This window comes from Hippocampus bargibanti, linkage group LG20 (assembly GCF_051943395.1).
Source record: "Hippocampus bargibanti isolate YZ-2025 linkage group LG20, ASM5194339v1, whole genome shotgun sequence".
NCBI lineage: Eukaryota > Metazoa > Chordata > Actinopteri > Syngnathiformes > Syngnathidae > Hippocampus > Hippocampus bargibanti.
Genome location: NC_142753.1, coordinates 6,549,194 through 6,560,308, shown reverse-complemented (window position 1 = coordinate 6,560,308; position 11,115 = coordinate 6,549,194). Strand labels below are relative to the sequence as shown.

Here is an 11,115-nt window from a genome sequence, read left to right as displayed (position 1 = left end):
AATTAACATTGAATATTCACATAATTTCACTTTTTTTAAACAGTTGAATGGAATTGTTCTTATGTTGATTGCCGCCATTTTAGAAAATATAAGAAAAAAATAGAAAATCGCCATTTTAGAAAATTGGCAGTCTCATTCAGTCAATTAGTCATGTACTATTTTGCTGTTCATAATTGAACCTCTAGATGGCAGCACTTAGCACATGCAGGTAACAACGCTACGTCCCAATCTATTCATTCTTCATCCAGGCCAGACCTTATTGATGTTATGACGGAGACTGCGGGCCTGATGAATATTGACCATGGGCCGCATTTGACCGCCGGGCCACACTTTGGACATATTGATTTTTATCTGTTAACATGGCCGCTTTTTGCCATTTTTCTCCCTACCGTAGACAAAAGGAAGTTTTGTTGGCAGCAAATACCCCTTCTCCCGTCGACTGTGTCTTCACAGGCACTTGCACCCCAAAAAGGGAACCTGTCGACACGCTCTGTGTAGCTTATCACGGCCCTTGCGCGGCGGACGGAAGCAGGAAAAAGCGGAAGACTTTTATCGTTGCTTTGTTCACCATTTCTTCACTTCACACGTCTTTTCACAGTCTCTTTGGTGCCAGACATTTTAGGCTTTTCGTCACTGAGGCACCGCCATGGTCAAAACAAGCATCTTGAGCAATACTTCCCAGACACAAATCTCGAGACATTTTCCGACGGCACGTCTGGAATAAAACCCTTTGGTGCTTTTTTTTCAGCAAAATTGTTGTTCTTAGGTAATGAGATGTGACATTTTGTGTTTGCCTGCTGAGGTTGAGGTTTGTGGAAATCGTATTTGCAAAGTAAGGACCTCATCATATGCGAATGTTAGATTGACGCTCGACCGCGGACTCAACTTTACGCAATTCGGGGTGGCCGCAATGAATAAATCAAGCGGGCGTTTTTGGCAGTGGCGTTCAGGTAGCGGCGCAAACGAGCATGGGTAAAATACACACAGGTAGGTTTGTTTGCCTTCCTCAACTTGATTGGCCTTCAGTTCAGTGACTGGAAAGACTTTCTGTCAGAACCGCGAGCCAAGTGGTAACAGGGGTCAATAATTGAGTTTGAAACATATACAGTCTGCCTTTTCATCGTATTTTGACGTATTTCGCCAATGTTTATTTTTATTATTTCGTTTTGGATACAGGGTCAAACGTATCCGTCTGGAAAAGGGTCAGTGGGTCAGGAATTGAAAAGAGCTGCTTCGGGATCACTTGAAATGCTCCAGACGTTGTTTTTGTTCAAGTCTGAGCTTGATTTTGAGTCATAAGAAGCAGTTTGTTAAAATGTGAAAATCACGTCAAAAAGGGGGTTACTGTGTTCTGAATCATTGAACGCTTTTATTTCGGCTAGATGGTTGTTTCGTTACGGCTGCGCTGATTTTTGGAAGATGACAAGAGACGTGAGACAGAGGGACAAATTCAGATCAGCCCAAAAACTTGACTGATCTATTTGCTGCCTTAGCTTAGTGGCAGTCGTCAGGGATTTGGTCCTTTTGATCACACTGTCGGTCAAAATGAATAAAATGTACCCGCGTCGGATTTGTTCGAACTTCAAACTGTTACCGGAACAGTTCTTGACAAAAGTTCATACAATGGGTGAATGAGACATCTGTGTGCTACAAGTTGGTGTTTCTACAATCGAAGCGAATCACCAAATTGCCGACGAACATTTTCAGATGGAGACTTTGCGATATCCCACGATTGTTCCATGCAGGATGTTAGTTCTCCGGAACTGTGTTTGAACGGCCTCGGCTTAGAATCTAAAACCCTTTTTTTGTGCAGACTGAGCCTGTTGAGCAACGTGTTTGATTGCGCAACCTTTCTTAGCATTAGGCGGTGTGTAACACTACCAGCTTGTCTTTTTTTGTGCAGCTTTTCTTTGAATCATTTCCTGTCATCAGCAGAAAATCTGCGATACAATAAGATGTTGGGAAAAAAAATAAGATGGACTGCGTCAATACCCCGAACATATTTATCCGTGTGAATTTAAACACGGTCACGGATGGTTATGAACGACTGACGTAAGTCAGAGTTGATACGTAGCGTCTTTGCTATCCTAATAGAATCTTTGGGCTTATGTATACCGAATGTTGTTGGAAGACTAGACGACATAAAGCGCTATTTTGGTGTGAGTTACATGAAATTGTCTGTTTGAACTTGGGCAGAGACCAAATCTCGTCGGCATGATGTCGGCAGATGGCTTTAAATGATGACTTGCGGAATTAGAGGAGGGGAAATGATCATCATAAACAAAACGACCAAATTTTCAAACCATTTCTGGACCGGTGGCCTTGGAATGGAAGCTTTCACGTGGCTAGCAGATGAATGCCTGCGCACACTCTCTTTCCAATTCCTTCTCACTCTCCTGCCTCACTGCCAATTTGAAACGGGGAAGTGGTCATTTCCGAACAGTGGCCTCAGCTTGGATGCGCATTCTGGACCAAGCCCGGAGGCCTGACAATGCCTGAGGTGGAACACTCCCAAAAGGAGGTCGAATCCACACAAGTGCGACAGAGAGATTGGAAATATCGGTGTGGGTTTGGGAAGAATTCAACTGGGGCGGAATGTCGGAAAATGGCCGAAAGAACGAGGCTAGGGGAGGTGTAGAGGTTAGGCAAAGGAAGTATGAGGTTAAATGTTCAAGCAAGACAGCCAAAGAGTGAAAAAAGGGAGAAAATAAACTAAGTGGGAGGAGCGTTCAATTTGTTCGGAACCATGTGGCGCCTTTGATCGGTCCCAACCACTTGATCTGTTGACAACAAAAACATGCGCCGGCCGTCTGTTTGTTCGCAGACGCGCGACCAAGCGCTCTGCTCACCGCTTTGCCATGGATTCTGCTTTTGGAATTCTTTGTTGAGCGCTCTGAGAACACCTGACCCGTTTTGCAATAAGCTCAGTTAATACCCCAAAGCTTGTGGCAATCAGCTCGAATTTTGTTGTCATTCGTTTCTGGCCTTGAGCGAAACCTGGCGAGCTTTGAAGAGCTCAAAGAAAACATTGGAGTCAATGATCATCTGACAACATCGTTTTTTTGGTGCAAAAACCAGATCCAGTCATTGTCCTCTACTCGCCGTCTTCCATTACTCGGATGTTGTGATTGGAAAGAAGAAGAGGCAGAGAAGGGGCGAAAGAAAAGGAAGATTCAGACATGTCTGTTCCATCCTCGGTAAAAAGGATGTTACCCAGATGCAAGGTTGTCAGTGACGAGCTACGGCAGGAAGTATCCATAATGGGGAAGAAATTTCCCCATTGTGGGACGAATAAAGGTATTCTGATTCTGAAGTATAACAGCAAACTGAGTTGTTAGCGTTGCTAACAACGAAGGGGGAATCCGCAAAGTTGCGCTAGCGATTAACTTGCCGCGATCCATTGTCACTGAGCCCTTTTCACTAATTTGAGGTCATTATCCTGAAGTTGAGGTGATAGTCCGGGTTTGAATACGCCATGTTTTCAAAGGTTACACACTTCTCCAAATGTTGCCATAACTTACATTTTTTTTATTGTTGTTGTTTGTTAAATTTCCTGCCTTAATGATCAAACCATATTTGGCAAAGACTTTTCTCTTACTGGTGGTTCACAATATTCCCTTGCACAATTTCACTCCTCGCAAATGTGTTTATTTACTCATTCATTCAATAATTCATACGTCCATCCATCCATCCATTTAGTTTTATTCTCAAAGGCGCCTCTCCGGTAGTAGCAATGACAAGAGGTTACGGAAATCTCAAAGCGGCTATTGCTCATCATTTGACTTGCGGGCGGTTCGGTCCAACAGCTTCTTGATGGGAAGTCTTAAAAATTGCTTCCAAGTGGAAAAAGTCCATCTCTCTATTTTTCGTGTACATCATTCAGGATGAATGTCGGAAAATGATCATTCATTTGTCCGGAATGAGTCTTGATTCACGTTGCGTTTTTCTCTAAAAGTGAACTTTGCAATCCACGCAAAAGCGCCCACAGACTCGACAGAGAGGCAGACACAATAATGGAACGTGATATTTTCTGGGCCCGATCATCTGCTCGGCAGAACAAGAAAACAGTTCTCAAGAAAATCCAGATGGTCGGGCTTTGTCTCCTCTATCAGTCTAGACTTGATTACACATCTGTGTTTATGTGATAAGCTAATTGTAGCGCTTAGCTTAGGAGTGTCAGAGGCCAGTTCTGCTGTTCCCAACTTCAGAGAGGAGGGCGACCCATGTGGGAGCCGTGGTGGTGGTAGGGGTGGGGGGGGGTAGGCTTTGTGTGGCTCGGCGGAAACACAGACTGGAACCGCCCGCACATTTGCACATAAAGAGTTGCACGTTGACAAATATGCGCACAAGTCGGGAGCAAACAACATTTGAAAGAGCTTTTTTGTTATATTAATAGAAACCACAGACATTGTTGTGCATTCTTCCAGGCGAGACGCGGGGGCAGGTCAGGTAAGGCGAGGCGTGGGTCTCACTTTACCGATATAATATACAGATAAAAAGTACCATGCGGATCCTAAGCAGTATCTTGCCAATTGTCTTTTGCAGTAGCTCACTAGGAAAATATTTGGTTGGGCCGTCAGTCCAAGTTTTACAATGGACCATAACAATTGGATTAGAGACCATTTAATTCAGATGTGTCCAAAGTCCGGCCTGGGGGCCAAATGCGGCCCGTGGCCCATTTTCATCCGGCCCGCAGCCTCTGACATCAAAACAATAACGTCTGGCCTGCTTGTAAAATGAATCCTGCATGTGCTAAGTGCTGCCATCTAGAGGCTCAAGTAGGAACAAAAAATAGTATATGACTGAATGAGGCCCCCAATTTTCGAAAATGGCAATTTTTAAATGTTTTTAAATATTCTAAAATGGTAACAATAAACCAAAGGACAATTACTTCTGTTCAACAGTTCCAAAAAAGATAGTGTATAAAAAAGTGATTCTTTTTTGTTATTTGCTGCTCCTGCGACAACGACAACGCAGCCGGCCGGTCTTGGATCTCAAATCTTCATCCAAGCCCAACAAGCACTTATGCCTCCTTGCATTCCCGCAACTGTTATTCTGGCATTTAGGTCTATTTGTACTGCTCTCAGCTGAAGGCCTGCCGGAAAAAAAAGGCTAAACACAATTCTCATAGCAGCTTTGTGTTAGCATAGCTGTGTAAGCGCAAATGCTAAGCCGATTGTCTGAGACGTCGGTAAACCCCCAGCATGTTTCCTACATGCCTCTTCCAGATTCTTTAGGGAGGAATACCCATCTCTGTAGCTTCCGTACCGATCATGTAATGACTTGGAGAAACATATGCTACAGATACATAACCCATGTTGCGAGGCTAATAAATTATAATAGATGAGATGGAGGTAAATAAAGTGTAAGAAGAGGCAGAAAAAGTCCCCAACTATGCTAATCTCCAGTGTGGAGTTCCCCAAGGGTCCATGCCGCGACCTCTTTTGATCAACATGTAAATGCTTCCATGAAGTCAGTTAATATGTCGTTCGCAGATGCGCTAGCATAGCTACATTATGCAGATGAGATGGATTTCCCCTTTTCAGATCTACGATGCAAATATATGCGCACACATGCCCGGCAGGACGTATCCAGTCGCGCGCTGAACCACACAAAATCCCTTTGGAGGTTTTACGGCCCATTTCAAACTAATGAGCTGTAATTGACAGGGCTTTCGCTATTTGTGGTAGGCGTGTATCCATCTCTAACATATCCGGCATGGAGCAACATCACCTTTGCCAAAAACGGCCTCCATCAAGCGCATGCCTTCTTATTTTATTGCGAGAGTCGCTTATTTCATGCTTTTAGTCCAAGTAGTCCAGGCTGCTCAAACATCCAGAGATTCCAGACCAGAGCTTCTGTGTCTGGGTTCCACACCATGGTTGGTGGACATGTTGTCTTCTCTGTAACAGAAAAATGTGTGTGTAATTTGCCTCGATGTTCGTACTGATGTTCAGTTGCACGCTGGTCGGTTTCTGTACCGGTTTTCGACCAGGTTTCACTGGCTTTGTCCAACTGGAATGTCACAAGCTCTCCATCTGGTAGTGGATTGAATCCCACATCGAGATTCATCGGGAGCAATCCAGGGACCTGCCGCAGTCTTAAATAAACAACTCGCAGCTGAGAAGAGCGGTCACGGTTGACTGTGACAATAAACACAAACTGACTCGTGCACGTACTCACACGGTGGCAGGTGAACCTCAGTGACGGTCATGGGGTGGTTTGAATCCCGTGAAAAATATTTGGGGGGAGTTTCGCGGGTCCATACCGAAAACAGTCCGTGTAGTTTGGCCAAGGCGGAGGATTTCCATTGAACAGCAAGTTCGAGGAACAAGATGATTGCTCCAGCAGAAGCTGAAAACGTCAACATCATCTCCCCCCTCAGTCATGCCGAAGTTTCATCTGGGAAAAGCTCTTTACTCCGCACGTGCTCAGCCCAGTTGACTGATTAGCAAGCGTTGACATGGAGAACAACGATGATTAGTTTCTGGAAGCCTCGAACAGAACCCGAGTGTCTTTTTCAAGAAGAACGCTCTTCGTAATTGAATACGACAGCAGCCGTAGCTTGAGATAACACCGGCCTGATCGAGATTAAAGGCTCGAACGCTCCAAGCGGAACAAGAGAAACTTGTCCTTGTTTTTATTGCCAATCAGACCCTTCTCCGTGTTTGTGGTCGAGAGTCAGTGCAAAGGAACAAAGAGTAACAGGGCTAGCAAACACGGAGAAGTCAACCCCTTTTCCAACGACTTGACGCATCGTAGTGCCGAGATCTCGCCACCATTTGAGTGACGGGTGCTCAGCGGACGGGCAGGTGGCCGCAAAGAGGTTGCCAGGTCAGGAGTCAATAAATGCGCTCAGCCCCATCGTTTGGCGCCAAATTACATTCCGCCATTGATGGTTTGATAAAAGCATTTGAATAAGGATCTCATTATTCGCCCCCTACCCCCCTTTCCCGTGTCAGCCGTCCAAAATGCGTAACGAGCAGGTTGTTCGCATGTCTGGCCTTGGAGATGTTAAACTTTCATTATTTTGTTCTTTCCTTGGCTCTTGGCGAGGCAGGTAAATAAGTGGAGCGGGTTCATTGAAAGCAGCACAATTATAGGTTTTGTTGTCATAATCACACCCCTTCACCCCCCTCCACATTTACAGATGAATAGCATTCAAATATGACATTCTGGCACGAAAACCAGACACTTCTGCAGCCCATTATGTCGTCATTGTTTCGAGTTTGGAGTTGTCACCTTTTGCAGGCCATTCGTCGCGATCCTTTCGGGTTCACAGCTGTCGCGTATGTGCACATCTTTGCGTTTGCAATAAAATATTTACAGCGAATTTTCCAAATATGAAGCCGGGAAGAACTGCTTGGTCTCCGACGTACGCCAGAGTAAGTCCAATAGCAAGATCTGTTTTGAATAGAAGCGCAATGCAATAAATCGCACAGCGGGGGAGCGATCAACCCGGTCACCATTTTGCATCAAGACAGTTGAATGATAAGACCGTTTTATTACTGCGGGTGAGCAGCGGCAGCCATTTGTATAATATGACTTGGGAGAGTAACAAGGGTATTACACCACAACAAATGTAGACAGACATTTTTTCCCCTTCATATTCAGTGATGTGCGGAACAGATTAAATGGGATTACATCATTTCCAAAGGGAAATGTTGTTTTGGATTTTGCACCAGTGGGATTGAGCGGATTAATCACCCAAAAAATTTGTTTCTACTGTACTTTCGAGTGAAAGCGGTGCAATCCAGTTCGTGCAGGAGCTCACCCGATATCCATTTTGGTTGGCTGGCCTCTTACCACGGCCCTGCAGCGTCAACAAGAGCTCACAGGCTCGCTTACTCATTTCCCGCTAGCAGCTTTGAGAAAAGCCCACTGCGCATTTTGTCAATTCTTTGCTCTCAAGACCATCTTGTGTGACTTTGACAAAAGCTTCTCCTGGCCATTTGTATCCTCCGTTTTTATTTTCCCTTCGACTCACCGTCTACGATGAATTTGAGCGATAAAGTGCTGCAGATTGACGATAATCCGACTTTGAGGTTGTAGCATCTGTGTAGTTAGGCTTTCTAACTTGGCTGCTTGTGGATATTCGTCAATACGAGCTTCACAACTGCTGCCCAGCTTCTGATTTCCAAATTATTGGTGATATGATACAGCATATCTAAAGATGAATGTACCTACCCATCCACCCCATCCGCAACATTTCTTTGACAAATAACTCTAAATATCAGAAGGGCCTCCGATCCAATCCTCAAAGGTGGATCGGAGGCCCCTTTGAGGTTTCTGGCACCCTTCATAAAACCCTAATCTCTCTTCTACTTTTGTTTTCCTTCCATTTCAGGCAAAAAAAATCCCTTCTTTTTTGCTGACAACTCTTTTTTTTGGTGAGATTCCCCGTTACTGGTCTATATAAAAGGAGTGCTTTGGTGCCATGTGGTGGTCTTTTGGTGCCCAGAAACCAGTGGCGGGCCGTACATGTCACTCTTAGGCCTTCAGTATTGCTACATCTGAATCAATCAGCTGTGAGTGTGGTGTAGTGTTACTAAACGTCCACTAGAGGGCGCCCTTTGGTCAGGAAATAACGTGAAATGAAGACACTTAAGAAATACAGTCATTAAACTGTTCAAATGTTTACTATTAATTTTATTTATTTATTTATTTATTGTGCTATATAAGAGTAGCGCTTGAGCGCCATCTTGTGAATTTGTGGAGGATTGCCGTATTGAACTAATAATAATAATAATAATAATAATAATAATGTGTGTATATGGTTTTAGGTTTGACCTGGTTCACTCGAGCGCATATATCTCAGCTCATTTTCAGAATAGCGCATCTGCTTTTGCACTTGAGCGAGCGCACGGGGTATTGCAAATGTTCCTCTGAATGATGTCATTGAAGGAAGCAAAAAAACCTCTACCTGCCCCTCATCTGTTATTTTTGCACACATTCGATCCAGTCCCTGTCCTCATATGTTCTTCCCCAGCACCAAATTAGTTTTGAACTGCACTCTTTTTTATGTACCCCCATCAGCGTCCACTCATCTTTTGCTAACCTGCAGGAGGGTCTTAGCAATCCCAAAACAATACTGAATGAAAGTGTCACTTATTTTAAGGCGCCGATACCTTGTTTGTGCGTAGTGGGGCGGGGGGTGTCAGTGTGAAGGTTGGCACATTCCATAAGACCGATTCACCTTCGAAACCAGACAAATTTCCCAATGCAAGAAAAATGCTATAAAAATGTGTCTACAATTCCCGATCCTTTGGCTATTTTGACAAATACACGCACGCCAGACACCTGGTAACTGCTTTAAATTGTGGAAAAAAATACTTTCCTTTAAGTATGTTGGATATGCAAATGTGTCTCATATTTTTTATCCTTGGGGTTTTTGGACAGAGGCACGCGAGACACCTGGGAACTTTTTTTGAGGGGGCGGGGGGCTCCAGCCGCTGGATTTGCTTAAAAAAATAGTAAGCTAGCAAATTGCATACTAAACGTGTTTGTTTGATTATGTGGGTGTTTTTTTTTCTTCTTGAGATTGTTCTGAGTCTCGCTCAAGAGGCCCGTTTGTGTCTGTTACCCATTCAGGCTTCTGTTTTTTTATGTGAATCCCTGTGGTTTTTTTTGGGTGGGGGGTGGAGCGTACCTGGCGTTGCCTTGATGAATCGCATTTGCACCAAAACCAGACATCTATCGTGTGCCAGCCCGCCTGAAAGTCGGCCAAGGCATTTTTTTTTCATAATTACTTTCATCATCAATTTATTTCGATTGGTGGCTGCACATGTGTGACTCAGTCCTTGGGAAAAAAAAAAAAAATAAACGAAAATGTTCGGTGACCTCAGCAAAGCGAGAATCGGAGCGAAAAGTGGAGTCGACTCTATCGAGGATCACGTTTTTGGCTTCTTATTAGTCAAATCACCGCTTGACCAAATGTATGTGGTTAAAAAATAAATAAATAAATCTGTGTGTATGTGTATCCTTGTTGCTCATGTGGCTTAGGCGCTCAAACTCCTGTTTGTTTAGTAACTCTTATCCCCTATACACTTCCGAAGGTCGCTTAATCCGTCCGTTCTGAGGTTGTGTGCTATAGTGTTCAGTTTTTCCACCTCGGCTGTTTTGGTTGGCGCTGCGGACGAATCATGCTAAGCATCGCATGCTTACACGAGGCCTCACATCATCTGTCAGAAAGTCTGACAGAAACATTTCCGCCTCACGGCCAACGGCGCCTGCATGGATGCAATTCTCACACCTTGTTTCCGAAATTTCGACCATTCCGGGCGCACCCAAAGAGTTGCAGTCTTAAGGAGCCGCAAGTTAGCTTCCGTTGGTTTCCCTTTGGCATCGTTGCAAAAACAGATGCATGTCTCTAACCTCTGATTGGCTCGTCGGAGCAAAACTTTGGCCACCTTTTGACTCGCAAACTATGCCTGCATACATTTGCATATTATACAAATTCCTGAAACTTTCACGACATTAAAGAACAACCGATGCCTCCGGACAAGTTGCGTCCATAATTTGTAAAATCACTTCAAATGACTTCCACTGAGCGCATTTTACAAAGATTATAATAATAATCCATTTCATTTCTAAGCGCCTTTCAAAACTCTCAAGGACACTTTACAGTCACAGGATTTATATTTTACCTTTTAAGACTCCCGCTCAGTATTCATGAAGTCTTGTTTTCGAGTTGATGACGATGCCTGAAGTGACGTCACATTCGGAACACCCCTGACCGAGAAGGCGACACACAATGCATTTTGGGTACTTTTTTTAATCTGAAAATACCGTGTTGATCGCGAAATTAGAAGTACAACTATATAAATAGCGCGATGGTGAATCGTGTGGCAGCCAATTGCCGTAACACGCATAAAGAAGGTGTAAGTTTACACATATTCCCAGCGGACAAATCAGCCCATTTCATATACTGGACGAAACGCAGCGGGGCACCCTCTTGTGCATTTTCAGGGCGCTACATCGGAGTCCAGATCTTCACTGGTTTTATCGCTTGCAGACGGCTCGAATCGATACAGAAGGACTTCTTTAATCGATTGCAAACATTTAGTCTTTCCTCTTCAGAACTATTTGAATCATATTCATAACTGGATGAGTAAC

General features: G+C 44.1%; 1 protein-coding gene across 2 annotated transcripts in view; it reads left to right on the top strand.

Moving 5' to 3' along the window:
• The window catches only part of col8a2 (collagen, type VIII, alpha 2), a 51,267-nt gene that overhangs the window by 34,066 nt on the left and 6,086 nt on the right, over positions 1-11,115 (top strand). The window lies entirely within an intron of this gene.